This window comes from Arachis ipaensis, chromosome B3 (assembly GCF_059453495.1).
Source record: "Arachis ipaensis isolate K30076 ecotype BB chromosome B3, ASM5945349v1, whole genome shotgun sequence".
Taxonomy (NCBI): domain Eukaryota; kingdom Viridiplantae; phylum Streptophyta; class Magnoliopsida; order Fabales; family Fabaceae; genus Arachis; species Arachis ipaensis.
The window spans coordinates 86,132,682-86,153,901 of NC_142438.1; the positions used below are offsets into that span (position 1 = coordinate 86,132,682).

At 40.4% G+C, this 21,220-nt stretch overlaps 2 non-coding genes across 2 annotated transcripts; both read left to right on the forward strand.

Moving 5' to 3' along the window:
• Window positions 1-5,220: 5,220 nt before the first annotated feature.
• On the forward strand, window positions 5,221-5,328 carry LOC148571440 (small nucleolar RNA R71). Its single transcript, XR_015907951.1, has one exon. It is a non-coding gene; the product is annotated as a small nucleolar RNA R71 (small nucleolar RNA).
• Window positions 5,329-14,948: 9,620 nt separating this feature from the next.
• LOC148571441 (small nucleolar RNA R71) lies at window positions 14,949-15,056 on the forward strand. The gene has a single exon (XR_015908515.1). It is a non-coding gene; the product is annotated as a small nucleolar RNA R71 (small nucleolar RNA).
• Window positions 15,057-21,220: the final 6,164 nt, after the last annotated feature.

Below are 21,220 nucleotides of genomic sequence, written 5' to 3' on the forward strand. Positions count from 1 at the left end.
CCAGGGCACGCAGCCGCATGGGGCATGCAGTCGCGTGGGAGGCCAATGTTCCCATGTGATGCGGACGCGTCAGCAACGCGGTTTTGTGGGGTGATTTGTGCCATTGGCACGCCTCCAGCCACGCTCTTGCGTGACTCTCTGGTTGTTTTATTATTTCCTCCCATCTCCTGTTATGTGGACGCGTCAATGAGGCGGTTGCGACGCATGAAAAAAATTTTTTTTAAATAAAAGTATGTAAATGCAAATGCACGAAATGTACTAATAAAGAGAAGAGTTATTGAATAGGAAAACTGAGAATAAAGAAAAGAACGATCATACCATGGTGGGTTGTCTCCCACCTAGCACTTTGCTTTAATGCCCGTAAGTTGGACGCTCCACTAGCTCAGTCTTCGGCTATGTGGGGATCTTCCAAGAGGAAGATCTCGAGCTCCTTGTTTTTCTGCATCCTCTCTCCATGGTATAGCTTCAAACGATGTCCATTAAATTTGATTAGTTCAGAGCTAGAAGGATGGCTTAGGTGATAAACTCCGTATGGTTCGGCCTTCTCTACTCTGTATGGACCTTCCCATCTTCATCTCAACTTGCCTGGCATGAGCCTCAGTTGAGATTTGTAAAGGAGGACTAAGTCTCCAGGTTGGAACTCTTTTCTCTTGATGTGCTGATCATGTAGAGCCTTCATCTTCTCCTTGTATAGTCTTGAGTTCTCATAAGCTTCTAGGAGAAGGCTTTCCAGTTCTTGCAGTTGCAACTTTCTTTCAGCTCCGGCTTTCTCAATTCCTATGTTGCACTCCTTTACTGCCCAAAAGGCTTTGTGCTCTACCTCAACAGGGAGATGACAAGCTTTTCCATAAACTAAGCGGAAAGGACTCATCCCAATGGGTGTTTTGTATGCTGTTCTGTATGCCCAGAGAGCATCTTGTAGCCTGGTGCTCCAGTCTCTTCTATGAGGTTTGACTATCTTCTGCAAGATACGTTTTATCTCTCTATTTGACACCTCGGCTTGCCCATTAGTCTGAGGATGGTAGGCTGTTGCAACCTTATGAATTATTCCATGCTTCTTCATTAATCCTGTTAGTCTCCTGTTACAAAAATGGGTGCCTTGATCGCTCACGATTACTCGTGGTGATCCAAAGCGACAAATAATGTGGTTTCTCACAAAGGAAACAACAGTGTTAGCATCATCAGTGCGGGTAGGAATTGCTTCCGCCCATTTGGAAACGTAATCCACAGCTAACAATATATAAAAATAACCATTAGAATTTGGAAATGGACCCATGAAGTCAATGCCCCTAACATCAAAAATTTCACAGAAAAGCATAATTTGTTGAGGCATCTCATCCTTCTTGGATATATTACCAAATTTTTGGCATGGAAAACAAGATCTACAAAATTCAGCAGTGTTTCTAAAAAGTGTAAGCCACCAGAATCCACAGTCTAAGATTTTTCTAGCTGTTCCTTGAGGACCAAAATGTCCTCCACTCTCAGATGAGTGACAGGCCTCTAAGATAGACTGGAATTCTAATTGAGGCACACACCGTCTAATTACCTGGTCAGCGCCACATCTCCATAAAAATGGGTCATCCCATATATAATATTTAGACTCGCTTTTCAGCTTGTCTCTTTGATGCTTAGAAAAGTTTTGAGGAAAGGTGCGGCTAACTAGATAATTAGCTACAGGTGCATACCAAGGGACTACCTCGGATACTGCTTGCAGGTTATCAAATGGGAAATTATCAGCTATAAGAGTGGGGTCATCTGTAATGTGCTCAAGGCGACCCAAATGTTCTGCGACTAAACTCTGGTTACCACTCCTATCCTTAATTTCTAAATCAAATCTTGTAATAGTAGTATCCAACATATAAGCCTTGGTTTGGACTCCTTTTTAGCTAATAGATACTTTAGAGTTGTATGGTCTGAGTACACTACTACCTTCGTACCAAGTAAATAGGCTCTAAATTTATCCAGAGCAAAAACAATAGCAAGAAGCTCTTTCTCAGTAGTAGTGTAATTGGACTGAGTGGCATCTAAAGTTTTAGACGCATAAGCAATAACAAAGGGGTCCTTACCTTCACGCTGAGCCAGTGCTGCTCCTACTGCATGGTTGGAGGCGTCGCACATTATTTCAAATGGCTGGCTCCAGTCTGGTCCTCTCACAATTGGAGCTTGAGTCAGGGCAGTCTTCAACTTATCAAACGCTTGTTTGCAATCCTCACTGAACTCGAACTCAATATCTTTCTGCAGTAGCCTGGATAAGGGAAGTGCTACCTTACTGAAGTCCTTAATGAATCTCCTGTAAAAACCTGCATTGCCAAGGAACGAACGGACTTCCCTCACAGAAGAGGGGTAAGGTAAACTAGAAATAACATCCACCTTTGCTGGATCTACAGAAATGCCAGTATTAGACACAACATGTCCCAGTACAATACCTTGTTTTACCATAAAGTGACATTTTTCAAAATTTAATACAAGGTTTGTATTGACACATCTATCTAATACTCTAGATAATCCATCTAAGCAAAGGCTAAAGGAATCGCCGTACACACTAAAATCATCCATAAAAACTTCCATATAGTCCTCAATAAGATCAGAGAAAAGACTTATCATGCACCTTTGGAAGGTAGCTGGTGCATTGCACAAGCCAAAGGGCATTCTCCTGTAAGCATAAGTCCCAAAAGGACATGTAAAAGTGGTATTTTCCTAATCCTCAGGAGCTATATGAATCTGGAAATAACCTGTGTAACCATCTAAAAAGCAATAATATGATTTACCTGACAGGCGATCCAGTATTTGATCAATGAATGGAAGAGGATAGTGATCCTTACGAGTGGCTTGGTTGAGGCGTCTGTAGTCAATGCAGACCCTCTAGGCGTTCTGAACTCTCGTTGCAATGAGATTTCCATGCTCATTCTTCACTGTAGTGACTCCAGACTTCTTGGGCACCACTTGTACTGGGCTTACCCATTCACTGTCTGAGATGGGATAGATGATATCTGCCTCCAGTAGTCTGGTCACTTCCTTCTTAACAACCTCTAAGATAGTGGGGTTTAGTCTTCTCTGGGGTTGACGGACAGGTCTTGCTCCTTCTTCTAAAAATATCCTATGCTCACAGACTTGAGGGTTGATGCCTACTATGTCTGCCAAACTCCAACCAATTGCCTTCTTGTGCTTCCTCAGCACACTAAGTAACTGCTCTTCCTGTTGAGAAGTGAGTTCCCTTGCAATGATAACTGGAAACTTCTGCTCGTCTTCAAGGTAAGCATATTTGAGGTGTGGAGGAAGGGGTTTTAATTCTAACTTCTGATCATGGTCAGGCTCTGGGTTGTTTGGAGCTGGCAACAATGGTAAAGCACTGTCGTTGTCCTCTGAGAATGTCCCCACACTTGGACCTTGTCCTATGTACTTCTCTTCAAATTCCTCCTGGTGAACTTCAGCCACGGTTTCATCTATAATATCACACTGGAGGATAGAATGATCCTCCGGAGGATGTTTCATAACTCCATTCAGATTGAAGATTACTACTCGGCCATCTATTTCAAAAGAGTATGTTCCTGAAAAAGCATCTAATTTGAACTTCGAGGTCTTCAGGAATGGTCTTTCGAGTAGGATCGATGATGGCTTCTCTGAGTCATTTTGGGGCATCTCCAGGATATAAAAATCAATGAGAAATGTGAGCCCTTTAACGCCCACTAATACATCTTCAGCAACTCCAGCCATTGTAATAATGCTTTTATCTGCTAACACAAAATGAGCTGCCGACCTTTTTAAGGGAGGGAGCCTCAAAATATCATATATAGACAAAGGCATTATACTCACACATGCTCCTAAATCACACATGCAGTCAGAAAATACCACACCCAATAGTACAATTAACCATATATGGACCTGGGTCATTACACTTTTCAGGTAAACCTCCCATTAAAGCAGATATGGAACTACCTAAAGGAATAGTTTCTAATTCATTAATTTTGTCTTTATGTATACATAAATCTTTTAGAAACTTTGCATATTTAGGTACCTGTTGAATAACATCAAAAAAAGGAACAGTTACCTCAACCTTTTTGAATATCTCTACCATTTTGGGATCAAGTTCCAGCTGCTTCCTGGGCTTTCTTGCAAGTTGTGGAAATGGAATGGGATTGGTGTCTTCTGCAGTGTCTACGCCCTGTGGTGCTTCCTCCTGTGGTTAGATTTCTTCTTTTTCAGCTATGTCCTGTATGTCCTTTTCCTCTTCAACATCTTCTATTTCCACTACCTCTTCAGCTGAGGCGTTTTCTGGTGGGCTTGGCTCCTCCTGATTCCTCTCCTGCAGTGTGGTTCTGGACCTTAGGGTGATGGCATTAATGCCACCCTTCAGATTGGGTAATGGTTGAGAGGGGATTCCACTGGAGCTCAAGGGCTGGTTATTAGAGTTATTCATTGATCCAATCTGTGAGACAAGAGCTTGCAAAGTAGAGTTCAGACCATTTAGTGTAGCGTAAAGGTTATTTTCCATGGTCTGTTGTCTCCGATCAATAGATTATAGTAAGTCATCATTAGAAGATGAGGAAGGATAAGTAATTTGAGAGGTCTGCTGTTGGGTATTCTGTGGTCCTTGGGATTGCCTCAGGTGAGGTGCTCTGTAGGGCTGGTTCTGGTTCTACTGCCTGTTGTTATTATTATTCCACCTCTGATTTCCCTGATTGTCTCTGCCTCCTCTGTTATTATTGTCCCTCCAATTTTGGTTAGAATTGTCCTACCATCCATGGCTGTAATTACCACCTTGGTTGTACCCTTGTTGGCGCAGTTATAGAAGTTATGAGTGGCTGCCACGGTGTTGTCTTCCTGTTGGAGCTGTGGACATTCATCAGTATAATGGCTATAATCAGCACAGATTCCGTAAACTCTCTGTGGGACTAACTGTTGGCTTTGCTGTGGTGGAGAAGGTTGAGCTTGCTGAACTTGTTGTTGATTCAATTGCATTTGCTTCAGCAAGTTGGTCATTTCATAGATACTCTGAGTTAGAGCAGCAGTCTCTCTGCTAGAGGATACTTCTGCAACAGCTTTTGAATGGCTTTGTTTCTGCCTGTGATTCCGAGTGGATTCAGCTAAGTCGCTGATTAATTGCCATGCCTCATCAGTGGTCTTGTACTTTTTTATAGACCCATTTCTAGCACTTTCCGATGTGGTCTTATCTTGGGGCCTCATGCCCTGTGTGACGTAACCGAGTAACACTATCTTGTCAATCATATGGTGGGGGCAAGCTTCCAGAAGATTATTGAAGCGCTCCCAGTATTCATAGAGAGTCTCCCATTCATCCTGAATAATCATGGAAATGTCTTTCCTTAGTTTATCAGTAACTTCAGCTGGAAAGAATTTTTCCAAAAATTCTCTTCTAAGTGTATCCCAGTTGGATACAGTTGCTGCGGGTTGAGTGTAGTACCACTCTCTTGCCTTTCCCTCAAGAGAAAACGGGAAAGCTTTTAGCAGAATTGAAGTTTCATCTGCACCATCACCCCTGATAGTAGAACAGGCTGCTTGAAAATCTCTTAGGTGCTTGATAGGCTCTTGAGCAGGTAAGCCATGAAACTTGGGCATCAAATTGAGCAGCATGGTCTTTATTTCAAAGTCTGTAGCCACCGCTGGGTGATGCGCTTGAAACAGTTGCATTGTAAAATCAGGGGCTCCAGCCTCCTGGATAGTAACTCTCCTAGGTTCTGCCATGTCACCTACACGTAAATCAACCGAATCAGTAGAACGTGGGCTGGTTTCTTCCTCAAATGACGTTTCAGATCCGCCCTCAGAGAGGACTAACTGATGCCGAGCTTGCCTTATTCGTGAAATAGTTCTCTCAATCTCAGGATCGAATACTGGCAAGCTTGGATCAGGAAGTGAACGCGTCATCTAGCGAAAGAAACAAGCAGCTCATAGTAGCAAGATAAAATAAAATGCAAATAAATAAATTCCAATTAATAACTTTAGCACTCTATTGCAACTCCCCGGTAACGGCGCCAAAAATTGACGTGGCAGAAATTGGCGAGTCAAGAATTGTTATAAAATATGCGCTGCAAGTATAGTTCTTAACCAACGAGTATGAATTAAAATTAAAATACTGGGAGTATGAATCCCAGGTCGTCTCCCAACGAGTTGCAGAAAGGTGTTCTATTTTATTAATCAGATGTTTTTGAAAAGAGTTTGAGTTTAATAAACAGGAAATTAAATTGGAGAAATTAAGTAATTTAAATAAAAGCCTTGACTGGGAGTAGATTAGTTGGAAGCCCTATTCTTGTTGCAGTACTCTCAAGATTAATTGATAATTGAAGGTTGTTCTGTTTAGTTATCCCTTACTAGGTAAGGGAAAGTCAAACAAGTTGGAATGCTGTTTCTATTCACAAGTCCCAATCCGCTTACTTGGAAGGACTGGCGTTAGTGACTAGAGAGCAATCCAACAATAAGCCCAATTACAATTTCTCCTTTGAGCCTTCCAACTCAAGGGTTCCTTTCAATCGACTCCCCATCAAGTTAGAGAACTACTCGCTCATTGTGAATGTGAAATTCATAACATAGAAAAGAGAATTAAAGAAAGACATGATAAATAAAATTCAAGGGAATCAAATAAAAATAATGGTAACTCTTGTATTGATAAATTCTAAAATAATCCAATAGTAAAATTGAGTAAATTAAAGGACATGGAAGAGTAAAGCCAAGTAAAGAAAACAAACAAGAATGACGAAGTCTTGATGAGCTAATAACACTTCTCAATATCCCAATGCAAAAAGCAATAGAAATAAAATCCTAAGAACTATGAATGTGTAGAGAGAAAAACCTAGAGGAGGAGTAAAACTAGATCTTAAAACTAAAACTGTGTAGAATGAATGTTGTTGTCGGTTTCTGCATGTCCTCTGGCTCTAGTCTGCTTTTTCGGGCCGAAAACTGGGTCAAAACAGGGCCCAAAATCGCCCCTAGCGAATTCTGCAGATTATGCAGATCACGCACGTCACGTGATCGCGTCATTCATGCGGACGCGTCATTCGGCGTTTTGATTTTCCATGCGGGCGCGTCGTCCACGCCTCCGCGTCACCTGTGCTATTCCAATCCGCGCGGTCGCGTGAGCCATGCGGCTGCGTCACTGCGATTTCCTCTCTTTCGCGCGGTCGCGTGAGCCATGCGGATGCGTCACTTCTCGCTGGTCATCTCCTCAATTTCTTATGTTCCTTCCATTTTTGCAAGCTTCCTTTCCAATCTCCAATTCATTCATGCCCTATAAAGCCTGAAATACTTAACACACAGATCACGACATCGAATGGAATAAAGGAGAATTAAAATGCGTAATTAAAAGTCTCTAGGGGGCAAGTTTTTAATCATGTAATAATTTTAGGAAGGAAATATAAATGCATGCTAATCATATGAATCAGTGGGTAAAAATCATGATAAAACCACACAATTAAACACATTATAAACCATAAAATAGTGGTTTATCATCTGGGTCTACAGAAATGCCTTCATGAGATACTACATATCCTAACACTATACCTTGCCTTACCATAAAGTGACATTTCTCAAAATTCAAGACAAGGTTAGTGTCAACAAATCTAGCTAAGACCTTGGCCAAGTTCTCTAAGCAACAGTCAAATGAAGTTCCATAAATACTGATGTCATCCATAAAGACTTCCAGACAATTCTCCATTAGATCGGAAAAGACACTGGTCATACACCGCTGAAAAGTAGTAGGTGCATTACATAGTCCAAATGGCATCCTTTTATAGGCAAAGGTGCCAAAAGGGCAAGTGAATGTGGTCTTTTCCTGATCTTCAGGAGCAATGTGAATCTGGAAGTAACCAGTGAATCCATCAAGAAAGCAATAATGGGATTTACCCACCAAACGGTCCAACATCTGATCGATAAAGGGCAAAGGGTAGTGGTCCTTTCCTGTAGCGGCGTTCAATCTTCTATAGTCGATGCACACTCGCCACGCATTTTGTACTCTCTTGGTGACCACTCCACCATCATCCTTCTTAACCGCAGTAATGCCCGATTTCTTGGAAACAACCTGGACCGGGCTCACCCATTCACTGTCAAAAATTGGGTATATGATACCCGCAACAAGTAGCCTAGTGACCTCCTTCTTTACCACATCAAAGATGGTTGGGTTGAGCCTCCTTTGCGGTTGCCTAACCGGCCTAGCTCCCTCTTGGAGAAATATATGATGCATGCATTTGCGAGGGTCAATTCCCACAATATCAGCTAGGCTCCAACCAATTGCCTTCTTGTACCTTCTTAGAACATCTAGGAGCTTTTCTTCTTCTTCACTCGAAAGCTCACTAGCAATAATGACCGGAAACTTTTTGTTGTCTTCTAAAAAAGCATACTTCAAATGAGATGGAAGAGGCTTCAGTTCACTTTTTGCCTCAAGTTGAGGTTCCTTTTCATCATGCTCACTGGTGCACGAAATTGTGATGTCCAGGCTCAAACAATCCCTGGCAACGTGAGCAACTTGGTACGCGCAATCGTGATTACACTTTGATTATGTAAAATTCATGGCTCTTTCTTTCCCTGGCAATGGCGCCAAGAACATGGTGCCAATACCATGGTTCACAACTTCGATACAACTAACCAGCAAGTGCACTGGGTCGTCCAAGTAATACCTTACGCGAGTAAGGGTCGAATCCCACGGAGATTGTTGGTATGAAGCAAGCTATGGTCACCTTGCAAATCTCAGTTAGGCAGATATAAATTGATAATGGTGTTTTCGAATTTAATATAATAAAATAGGGATAGAAATACTTATGTAATTCATTGGTGAGAATTTCTGATAAGCGAATGGAGATGCTTTCGTTCCTCTGAACCTCTGCTTTCCTGCTATCTTCATCCAATCAGTCTTACTCCTTTCCATGGCTGTCTTTATGCAAGGGCATCACCGTTGTCAGTGGCTACATCCTCTCCTCTCAGTGAAAAATATGCTCACATGCTCTGTCACAGCACGGCTAATCATCTGTTGGTTCTCGATCATGCTGGAATAGGATTCACCCTCCTTTTGCGTCTGTCACTAACACCCAGCACTCGCGAGTTTGAAGCTCGTCACAGTCATTCAATTATTGAATCCTACTCAGAATACCATAGACAAGGTTTAGACTTTCCGGATTCTCTTGAATGCCGCCATCATTCTAGCTTACGCCACGAAGATTCTGGTTAGGAGATCTAAGAGATATTCATTCTAGCTTATTTCAAGTAGAACGGAAGTGTTTGTCAAGCACGTGTTCATAGGGGAGAATGGTGATGAGCGTCACACATAATCATCACCTTCATCATGTTCTTGGGTGCGAATGGATATCTTAGAAGCGAAATAAGATGAATTGAATAGAAAACAGTAGTACTTTGCATTAATCTTTGAGGAACAGCAGAGCTCCACACCTTAATCTATGGAGTGTAGAAACTCTACCATTAAAATTACATAAGTGAAAGGTCCAGGTATGGCCGAGATGGCCAGCCCCCTAAAATGTGATCACAGGATCAAAATACAATCCAGGATCAAAGATTGTCAAAAAGACTAGTAAAAGGTCCTATTTATAATAAACTAGCTACTAGGGTTTACATGAGTAAGTAATTGATGCATAAATCCACTTCCGGGGCCCACTTGGTGTGTGCTTGGGCTGAGCTTGAGTGTTGCACGTGTAGAGGTCCTTCATGGAGTTGAACGCCAGCTTTTGTGCCAGTTTGGGCGTTCAACTCTGGTTTTGGCTCCTTTTCTGGCACTGGACGCCAGATTTGGGCAGAAAGCTGGCTTTGAACGCCAGTTTACGTCATCTATTCTTGGCCAAAGTATGGACTATTATATATTGCTGGAAAGCCCTGGATGTCTACTTTCCAACGCAATTGGAAGCGCACCATTTCGAGTTCTGTAGCTCCAGAAAAATCCATTTTGAGTGCAGGAAGGTCAGAATCCAACAGCATCAGCAGTCCTTCTTCAACCTCTGAATCTGATTTCTGCTCAAGCCCCTCAATTTCAGCAAGAAAATACCTGAAATCACAGAAAAACACACAAACTCATAGTAAAGTCCAGAAATGTGAATTTAACATAAAAACTAATGAAAACATCCCTAAAAGTAACTAGATCCTACTAAAAACAATGTCAAAAAGCGTATAAATTATCCGCTCATCACAACACCAAACTTAAATTGTTGCTTGTCCCCAAGCAACTGAAAATCAAATAGTATAAAAAGAAGAGAATATACTATAAATTCCAAACTATCAATGAAACATAGCTCCAATCAAATGAGCGGGACTTATAGCTTTTTGCCTCTTGAATAGTTTTGGCATCTCACTTCATCCATTGAGGTTCAGAATGATTGGCATCTATAGGAACTCAGATTTTAGATAGTGTTATTGATTCTCCTAGTTCAGTATGATGATTCTTGAACGCAGCTTCTTTATGAGTCTTGGCCGTGGCCCTAAGCACTTTGTTTTCCAGTATTACCACCGGATACATAAATGCCACAGACACATAATTGGGTGAACCTTTTCAGATTGTGACTCAGCTTTCCTAAAGTCCCCAATTAGAGGTGTCCAGGGTTCTTAAGCACACTCTTTTTTTGCTTTGGACCTTGACTTTAACCGCTCAGTCTCAAGTTTTCACTTGACACCTACACGCCACAAGCACATGGTTAGGGACAGCTTGGTTTAGCCGCTTAGACCAGGATTTTATTCCTTTAGGCCCTCCTATCCACTGATGCTCAAAGCCTTGGGATCCTTTTTATTTGCCCTTGCCTTTTGGTTTTAAGGGTTATTGGCTTTTTCTGCTTGCTTTTTCTTTTTCTTTCTATTTTTTTTCTTCTATTTTTTTCGCCCCCCTTTTTTTTCTCTCTTTTTTTTTCTGCAAGCTTTGTTCTTTGCTGCTTTTTCTTGCTTCAAGAATCATTTTTATGATTTTTCAGATTATCAAATAACATGTCTCCTAGTCATCATTCTTTCAAGAGCCAACATATTTAACATTCTTAAACAACAACTTCAAAAGACATATGCACTGTTCAAGCATACATTCAGAAAACAAGAACCATTGTCACCACATCAATATAATTAAGCTAAGTTCAAGGATAAATTCGAAACTCATGTACTTCTTGTTCTTTTGAATTAAAACATTTTTCATTTAAGAGAGGTGATGGATTCATAGGACATTCATAACTTTAAGACAAAGTTACTAACTACTAATGATCATATAATGAAGACACAAACATGTATAAGCACACAACATAGAAAACGAAAAAATAGAAGAAATAAGAACAAGGAATGAATCCACCTTAGTGATGGTGGCGTTTCCTTCTTGAGGAACCAATGATGTCCCTGAGCTCTTCTATGTCTCTTCCTTGTCTTTGTTGCTCCTCCCTCATTGCTTTTTGATCTTCTCTTATTTCATGAAGCATGATGGAGTGCTCTTGATGTTCCACCCTTAGTTGTCCCATATTGGAACTCAATTCTCCTAGGGAGGTGTTGAATTGCTCCCAATAATTTTGTGGAGGAAAGTGTATTTGAGGCATCTCTGGGATCTCATGGAAATGAGTTTCTTGCGCCTCTTGAGCTCCATGACTGGGCTCTCTTGCTTGCTCCATCTTTTTCTTAGTGATGGGCTTGTCCTCTTTAATGAGGATATCTCTCTCTATGTCAACCCCAGCCGAATTGCATAGGTGGCAAATGAGGTGAGGAAAGGCTAACCTTGCCATGGTGGAGGACTTGTCAGGCACCTTGTAGAGTTCTTGAGGTATAATCTCATGAACTTCCACCTCTTCTCCAATCATGATGCTATGGATCATGATGGCCCGGTCTATAGTAACTTCAGACCGGTTGCTAGTGGGAATGATTGAGCATTGAATAAACTCCAACCATCCTCTAGCTACAGGCTTGAGGTCCAATCTTCTTAGTTGAACCGGCTTGCCTTTGGAGTCAACCTTCCATTGAGCTCCTTCTACACATATGTCCATAAGGACTTGGTCCAACCTTTGATCAAAGTTGACTCTCCTTGTGTAGGGGCGTGCGTTCTCTTCCATGTTTGGCAAGTTGAACGCCAACCTCACATTTTCCGGACTAAAATCTAAGTATTTCCCCCGAACCATTGTAACATAGTTCTTTGGATCCGGGTTCTTACATTGATCATGGTTCTTGGTGATCCATGCATTGGCATAGAAATCTTGAACCATTAGGATGCCGACTTGTCGGATCTCCGGATACTCATTTCTTTTGAGTTTGAAAGGGACCTCAGGGATCACCTTCTTCTTGGCCACAACATCATAGAAGTGGTCTTTTTGGGCTTTGGAGATGAACCTTTCCATCTCCCATGACTCGGATGTGGAAGCTTTTGTCTTCCCTTTCCCCTTTCTAGAGGATTCTCCGGTCTTAAGTGCCATCAATGGTAATGGAAAAACAAAAAGCTTATGCTTTTACCACACCAAACTTAGAATTTTGCTCGCCCTCGAGCAATAAAAGAAAGAATAGATGAAGAAGAAGAAGAAATGGAGGAGAGGGAGAGGGTGAGTGTTTCGGCCAAGAAGGGTGTAGAGGGGTGTGTTGTGTGAATTTGATGAAGAATGGAGGGCTTTATATAGAGAAGGGAGGAGGGAAAGGTTTCGGCCATATGGGTGGGTTTGGGTGGGAAATTGGTTTTAAATTTTGAAGGTAGGTGGAGTTTATGAGGTAGGTTTATGGGGAAGAGTGGATGGATGTGAGTGGTGAAGAGGTGATGGGGAAGAGAGTTTAAGGTGATTGTGTGAAAGAGAGTGGTGAGAAGAAGTGAGTGGAGGTAGGTGGGGATCCTGTGGGGTCCACAGGTCCTGAGTGGATCCTGTGGGGTCCACAGATCCTGAGGTGTTCAAAGATTTACATCCCTGCACCCATTAGGCATGTAAAAATGCCTTTGCACACAACTCTGGGCGTTCAGCGCCAGGTTGGTGGCCATTTTGGGCGTTCAACGCCAATTTGTGTGCCATTTCTGGCGTTGAACGCCAGAACCATGCCTGTTCTGGCGTTCAGCGCCCAGAAGCTGCCCATTTTGGGCGTTCAGCGCCAGAACCATGCTCTGTTCTGGCGCTGAACGCCAGACAGATGCTCCTCCAGGGTGTGATTTTTCTTCTGCTGTTTTTGATTCCGTTTTCAATTTTTATATTTATTTTGTGACTCCACATGATCATGAACCTATAAAGACATATAATTAAAAAAAATATAGTTAGATAAAGAATTGGGTTGCCTCCCAACAAGCGCTTCTTTAATGTCAATAGCTTGACAGTGGGCTCTCATGGAGCCTCACAGATGTTCAGAGCATTGTTGAAACTCTCCAACACCAAACTTAGAGTTTGGATATGGGAGTTCAACACCAAACTTAGAGTTTGGTTGTGGCCTCCCAACACCAAACTTAGAGTTTGACTGTGGGAGCTCTGGTTGACTTTGCTTTGAGAGAAGCTTTTTCTGCTTCCTCTCCATGGTTGCAGAGGGAGATCCTTGAGTTTTAAACACAAGGGAGTCCTCATTCCATTGAAGGACTATTTCACCTCTGTCAACATCAATCACAGCTCTTGCTGTGGCCAGGAAAGGTCTTCCTAGGATGATGGATTCATCCTCTTCCTTTCCAGTATCCAGGACTATGAAATCAGCAGGGATGTAAAGGCCTTTAACCTTTACTAACACGTCCTCTACTTGTCCATAAGCCTATTTTCTTGAACTGTCTGCCATCTCTAATGAGATTTTAGCAGCTTGCACCCCATAGATTCCCAGTTTCTCTATTACAGAGAGGGCATGAGGTTTATCCCTGAACCAAGGTCACACAGGGCCTTAAAGATCATGGTGCCTATGGTACAGGGTATTATGAACTTTCCAGGATCCTGTCTCTTCTGAGGCAATGTCAGTTGATCCAGATCACTTAGTTCATTGATGAACAAGGGAGGTTCAACTTCCCAAGTATCAATGCCAAATAATTTGGCATTCAGCTTCATGATTGCACCAAGAAACTTGGCAGTTTGCTCTTCAGTAACATCCTCATTCTCTTCAGAAGAGGAATACTCATCAGAGCTCATGAAGGGCATAAGGAGGTTCAATGGAATCTCTATGGTCTCTAGATGAGCCTCAGATTCCTTTGGTTCCTCAGAGGGAAGCTCCTTATTGGTCACTGGACGTCCCAGGAGGTCTTCCTCCTTGGGATTCACGTCCTCCTCTCCCTCATTGGGTTCGGCCATTTTGCTTATGTCAATGGCCTTGCATGCTCCTTTTGGATTCTCTTCTGTATTGCTTGGGAGAGTACTGGGAGGGATTTCAGTGATCCTTTTACTCAGCTGGCCCACTTGTGCTTCCAAATTTCTAATGAAAGATCTTGTTTCATTCATGAAACTTACAGTGGCCTTGGACAGATCAGAGACTAAGTTTGCTAAATTAGAAGTATTTTGTTCAGAGTTCTCTGTCTGTTGCTGAGTGGATGATGAAAAAGGTTTATTATTGTTAAACCTATTTCTTCCACCATTATTAAAGCCTTGTTGAGGCTTTTGATCCTTCCATGAGAAATTTGGATGATTTCTCCATGATGAGTTATAGGTGTTTCCATAAGGTTCACCTAAGTAATTCACCTCTGCTATTGCAGGGTTCTCAGGATCATAAGCTTCTTCTTCATAAGAAGCCTCTTGAGTACTATTGGATGCAGCTTGCATTCCATGCAGACTCTGAGAGATCATATTGACTTGCTGAGTCAATATTTTATTCTGAGCCAATATGGCATTCAGAGTATCAACTTCAAGAACTCCCTTCTTCATAGGCATCCCATTATTCATAGGATTCCTTTCAGAAGTGTACATGAACTGGTTATTAGCAACCATGTCAATGAGTTCTTGAGCTTCTGCAGGCGTTTTCTTTAGGTGAATGGATCAACCTGCAGAAGTGTCCAGTGACATCTTTGATAGCTCAGATAAACCATCATAGAATATATCCAGGATGGTCCATTCTGAAAGCATGTCAGAAGGACACTTTTTGGTCATCTGTTTGTATCTTTCCCAAGCTTCATAGAGGGATTCACCTTCTTTCTGTCTGAAGGTTTGAACATCAGCTCTAAGCTTGCTCAGCTTTTGAGGAGGAAAGTACTTGGCTAAGAAAGCCGTGACCAGCTTATCCCAAGAGTTCAGGCTGTCTTTGGGTTGAGAATCCAACCATAATCTAGCTCTGTCTCTTACAGCAAAAGGAAAAAGCATGAGCCTGTAGACTTCAGGATCTACTCCATTAGTCTTAACAGTATCATATATCTACAAGAATTCAGTTAAGAACTGAAAAGGATCTTCAGATGGAAGTTCATGAAACTTGCAGTTCTGCTGCATCAGAGAAACTAATTGAGGTTTCAGCTCAAAGTTGTTTGCTCCAATGGCAGGAATGGAGATGCTTCTTCCATGTAAATTGGAATTAGGTGCAGTAAAGTCACCAAGCATCTTCCTTACATTATTATTATTATTTTCGGCTGCCATCTCCTCTTCCTGTTCGAAAATTTCTAAAAGGTTATCTCTGGATTGTTGTATTTTAGCTTCTCTTAGTTTCCTTTTCAGAGTCCTTTCAGGTTCTGGATCTGCTTCCACAAGAATGTTCTTATCCTTGCTCCTGCTCATATGACAAAGAAGAGGGCACAAAATAATAATAATAATAATAGAGATCATTTATACCACAGTATAGGGATCCCTGTGTGAGTAGAAGAAGAAGGGGAGACAAAGAATGTAATGTAATGGAAGAAACACAACTGTGGGGATGGTTGAGATGTGAGATGAGATGTTAGTAAATGAATGAATAAATAGAATAAGATGGGAGAGGGAGAATTTTCGAAAAATATTTTTGAAAAAGAGTTAGTGATTTTCGAAAATGGTTTTTGAAAAATGTTAGTATTTTTTGAAAATTTTTAAAATCAAAAATAAAAATAAAAATAATTAGTTATTTAAAAAGAAATTTTTGAAAAAGAGGGAAGATATTTTCGAAAATTAGAGAGAGAGAGTTAGTTAGGTAGTTTTGAAAAAGTTAAGAAACAAACAAAAAGTTAGTTAGTTAGTTGAAACAAATTTTGAAAAGATAAGAAGTTAGGAGGTTAGAAAAGATATTTTGAAACCAACTTTTTGAAAAAGGTAAGATAAGAAGATATTTTAGAAATTAGTTTTGAAAAAGATTTGATTTTTAAAATCTCAATTAATGACTTGATTCATAAGAAATCACAAGATATGATTCTAGAACTTAAAGTTTGAATCTTTCTTAACAAGTAACAAACTTGAAATTTTTGAATCAAAACATTAATTGATTATGTTATTTTCGAAAATTTGGTATAAAAATAAGAAAAAGATTTTTGAAAAATATTTTTGAAATTTTCGAAAATAACTAAGAATTTTGAAAAAGATTTGATTTTTGAAAAAGATTTTGAAAAAGATAAGATTTTCAAATTGAAAATTTGATTTGACTCATGAGAAACAATTTGATTTTAAAAATTTTTGAAAAAGTCAATCCAAATTTTCGAATTTGATGAGAGAAAATGGGAAAGATATTTTTTTGATTTTTTGAAATTTTTATGATGAGAGAGAAAAACACTAAAGAGATGCAATGCATGAAGATTTTGGATCAAAACAATGAATGCATGCAAGAATGCTATGAATGTCAAGATGAACACCAAGAACACTTTGAAGATCATGATGAACACCAAGAACATATTTTTGAAAAATTTTTAATGCAAAGAAAACATGCAAGACACCAAACTTAGAATTCTTTAATGCTTAGACACTAAGAATTCAAGAATGCATATGATAAACATGAAAAGACACAAAACAAAAAATCATCAAGATCAAACAAGAAGACTTACCAAGAACAACTTGAAGATCATGAAGAACACCATGAATGCATGAGAATTTTCGAAAAATGCAAGATGCACATGCAATTGACACCAAACTTATAACATGACTCAAGACTCAAACAAGAAACAGAAAAATATTTTTGATTTTTATGATTTTCTAATTTTTTGGTATTTTTCGAAAATTAATTGAAAAAGGAAAATAAGGATTCCAAAATTTTTAATATGAATTCCAGGAATCTTGCATGTTTAGTCTAAAGCTTCAGTCCAGGAATTAGACATGGCTCATGAGCCAGCCAAGCTTTCAATGAAAGCTCCAGTCCAAAACACTAGACATGGCCAATGGCCAGCCAAGCTTCAGCATTTTAACATCAGAGTATATTGCTCTTGATAACAAATTGCAAGCCTCAGTCCAAATAAATTTAGACATGGCTTTACAGCCAGCCAGGCTTCACATGCTTCATGAAACACTAGAATTCATTCTTTAAAATTTTGAATAAATTTTTGAAAACATTTTTATATTTTTTCGAAAACAAAAGAAAAATTTTTGAAAGATTTTTTGTTTTTGAAAAATTTTTTAAAATAAAATAAAAAGAAAATTACCTAATCTGAGCAACAAGATGAACCGTCAGTTGTCCAAACTCGAACAATCCCCGGCAACGGCGCCAAAAACTTGGTGCACGAAATTGTGATGTCCAGGCTCAAACAATCCCTGGCAACGTGAGCAACTTGGTACGCGCAATCGTGATTACACTTTGATTATGTAAAATTCATGGCTCTTTCTTTCCATGGCAATGGTGCCAAGAACATGGTGCCAATACCATGGTTCACAACTTCGATACAACTAACCAGCAAGTGCACTGGGTCGTCCAAGTAATACCTTACGCGAGTAAGGGTCGAATCCCACGGAGATTGTTGGTATGAAGCAAGCTATGGTCACCTTGCAAATCTCAGTTAGGCAGATATAAATTGATAATGGTGTTTTCGAATTTAATATAATAAAATAGGGATAGAAATACTTATGTAATTCATTGGTGAGAATTTCTGATAAGCGAATGGAGATGCTTTCGTTCCTCTGAACCTCTGCTTTCCTGCTATCTTCATCCAATCAGTCTTACACCTTTCCATGGCTGGCTTTATGCAAGGGCATCACCGTTGTCAGTGGCTACATCCCCTCCTCTCAGTGAAAAATATGCTCACATGCTCTGTCACAGCACGGCTAATCATCTGTCGGTTCTCGATCATGCTGGAATAGGATTCACCCTCCTTTTGCGTCTGTCACTAACGCCCAGCACTCGCGAGTTTGAAGCTCGTCACAGTCATTCAATCATTGAATCCTACTCGGAATACCACAGACAAGGTTTAAACTTTCCGGATTCTCTTGAATGCCGACATCATTCTAGCTTACGCCACGAAGATTCTGGTTAGGAGATCTAAGAGATATTCATTCTAGCTTATTTCAAGTAGAACGGAAGTGTTTGTCAGGCACGTGTTCATAGGGGAGAATGGTGATGAGCGTCACACATAATCATCACCTTCATCATGTTCTTGGGTGCGAATGGATATCTTAGAAGCGAAATAAGATGAATTGAATAGAAAACAGTAGTACTTTGCATTAATCTTTGAGGAACAGCAGAGCTCCACACCTTAATCTATGGAGTGTAGAAACTCTACCGTTAAAATTACATAAGTGAAAGGTCCAGGCATGGCCGAGATGGCCAGCCCCCTAAAACGTGATCACAGGATCAGAATACAATCCAGGATCAAAGATTGTCAAAAAGACTAGTAAAAGGTCCTATTTATAATAAACTAGCTACTAGGGTTTACATGAGTAAGTAATTGATGCATAAATCCACTTCCGGGGCCCACTTGGTGTGTGCTTGGGCTGAGCTTGAGTGTTGCACGTGTAGAGGTCCTTCTTGGAGTTGAACGCCAGCTTTTGTGCCAGTTTGGGCGTTCAACTCTGGTTTTGGCTCCTTTTCTGGCGCTGGACGCCAGATTTGGGCAGAAAGCTGGCGTTGAACGCCAGTTTACGTCGTCTATTCTTGGCCAAAGTATAGACTATTATATATTGCTGGAAAGCCCTAGATGTCTACGTTCCAACGCAATTGGAAGCGCGCCATTTCGAGTTCTGTAACTCCAGAAAATCCATTTTGAGTGCAGGAAGGTCAGAATCCAACAGCATCAGCAGTCCTTCTTCAACCTCTGAATCTGATTTCTGCTCAAGTCCCTCAATTTCAGCAAGAAAATACCTGAAATCACAGAAAAATACACAAACTCATAGTAAAGTCCAGAAATGTGAATTTAACATAAAAACTAATGAAAACATCCCTAAAAGTAACTAGATCCTACTAAAAACATACTAAAAACAATGTCAAAAAGCGTATAAATTATCCGCTCATCACTCACGGAGTTCATTCTCAACAACTTTCTCATGTTCATCCTCTTGGTCATCCGTCTCTTCAACAATATGGTAGCACAACTTGTTGTGGTCTTCTTCTCGCACTTCCGCTACCACTTCATCAATTACATCACATCGGAGAACGGAATGCTCTTCGGGAGGATGCTTCATGCCCTCTTCTAAATTGAACTTGATAGTCTTGTCTCCAACCTCAAAGGAATATATGCCGGTGAAGGCATCTAACTTGAATTTAGAGGTCTTGAGGAAGGGTCTACCAAGTAGAACGGAGAATGAGCTTTTATTTTCTGTTGGAGGCATTTCAAGGATGTAAAAGTCAACCGGAAAGACCAAGTCCTTGATTGCCACAAGTACATCTTCAGCTATTCCCATCACAGTGATCACACTTTTATTGGCTAAGACAAACTTTGCCGCCGACTTCTTTAATGGAGCTAAATTCAACCGCACAAAAATGGACAATGGCATGATGCTTACGCAAGCTCCTAAATCACACATACAGTCATGAAAAGTACATCCACCAATACAACAAGACACCAAACAAGGTCAAGGGTCACCACATTTCTTTGGAATAGGTTCCATCAATGAAGAAATTGAACTACCCAAGGATAATGTCTCTAACTCTCCTATCCTATCCTTGTGTGTGCACAAGTCTTTCAGAAATTTTGCATACTTCGGAATTTGTTGGATAGCATCAAGAAGTGGTATGGTTACCTCAACTTTCTTGAACACTTAAAGCATGTTTAAATTGAATTCCAGCGTCTTCTTTGCTTTCTTCACCAAGGAAGGGAATGGGATAGGAATGGACTCATCCACTATAGCTTTCCTCTTGGGTTCCTTAAGGCTTACACCTTTTTCATCTTGATTTTTGTCTACCTCCTCCTCTTCATGTGGAGCTTCAACAACCACTTCTTCCTCATGAATGTCTTTTATGACCCTAGGAGATATCTCCTCTAATGTAGTCCCCGACCGTAGAGTGATGGCATTGAGAACGTGATAAACCACTATTTCATGGTTTATCTTGTGCTCAATTGAGTGGTTTTTACCAACTCTTTACCCACTTATTCATACTATTTGCATGGTTTTATATTTCCTTCCTGATTATGTCTTTTGATTGAAAACATGCTTCTTTGATCTTATGTTTGCTTATTATTAATCCTCTCTTATTACCATTAGATGCCTTGATATGTGTGTTAAGTGATTTCAGAGATTACAGGGCAGGAATGGCTCAGAGGATGGAAAGGAAGCATGCAAAAGTGGAAGGAATACAAGAAGATGAAGAAATTGCTAAGTTGTCCAGCCTGACCTCTCTGCACTCAAACGGCTATAACTTTAGCTACAGAGGTCCAAACGATGCGGTTCCAGTTGCGTTGGAAAGCTAACGTCCGAGGCTTCGATTTGATATATAATATGCTATAGTTCCTCTGACGCTAGGCGACGCGACCGCGTGATCCATGCGGCCGCATCACAGTGACGGAAATCCAGCGTGGCAAAATTCGAAACCAGCAAATTCTGGACTGTTTCTGACCCAGTTTGCGGCCCAGAAAACACAGATTAGAGGCTATAAAGTGGGAGAATGCATCCATTCATAAGGAGGCTTTTCACAATTCACAATTTGAGGAGTAGATGTAGTTTTTAGAGAGAGAGGTTCTCTCCTCTCTCTTAGGATTAGGATTTAGGATTTCTCTTAGTTTTAGGAGTGACTCTCAATCCCAGGTTCTTTATTTTTATTTATTTTTCCAATTTAATTTATGAATTCTTTATGTTTAGATTGATCTTCTATTATTAATGCAATTCGAGGTAATTTCAGATTTAATTCTGCTTTGCTTTATTTATAAGTACTCTCAAGTTAACTTACATATTTTCTTCCTTTTGGCTTTGGTTAAATAATTGGTAACTCTTGAGTTATCAAACTCATTATTGATTGAGAATTGGAATTCTTCAAGAATTAATTCATCCACTTAACTTACCTTCATAGTTAGAGGTCAATAAGGTGG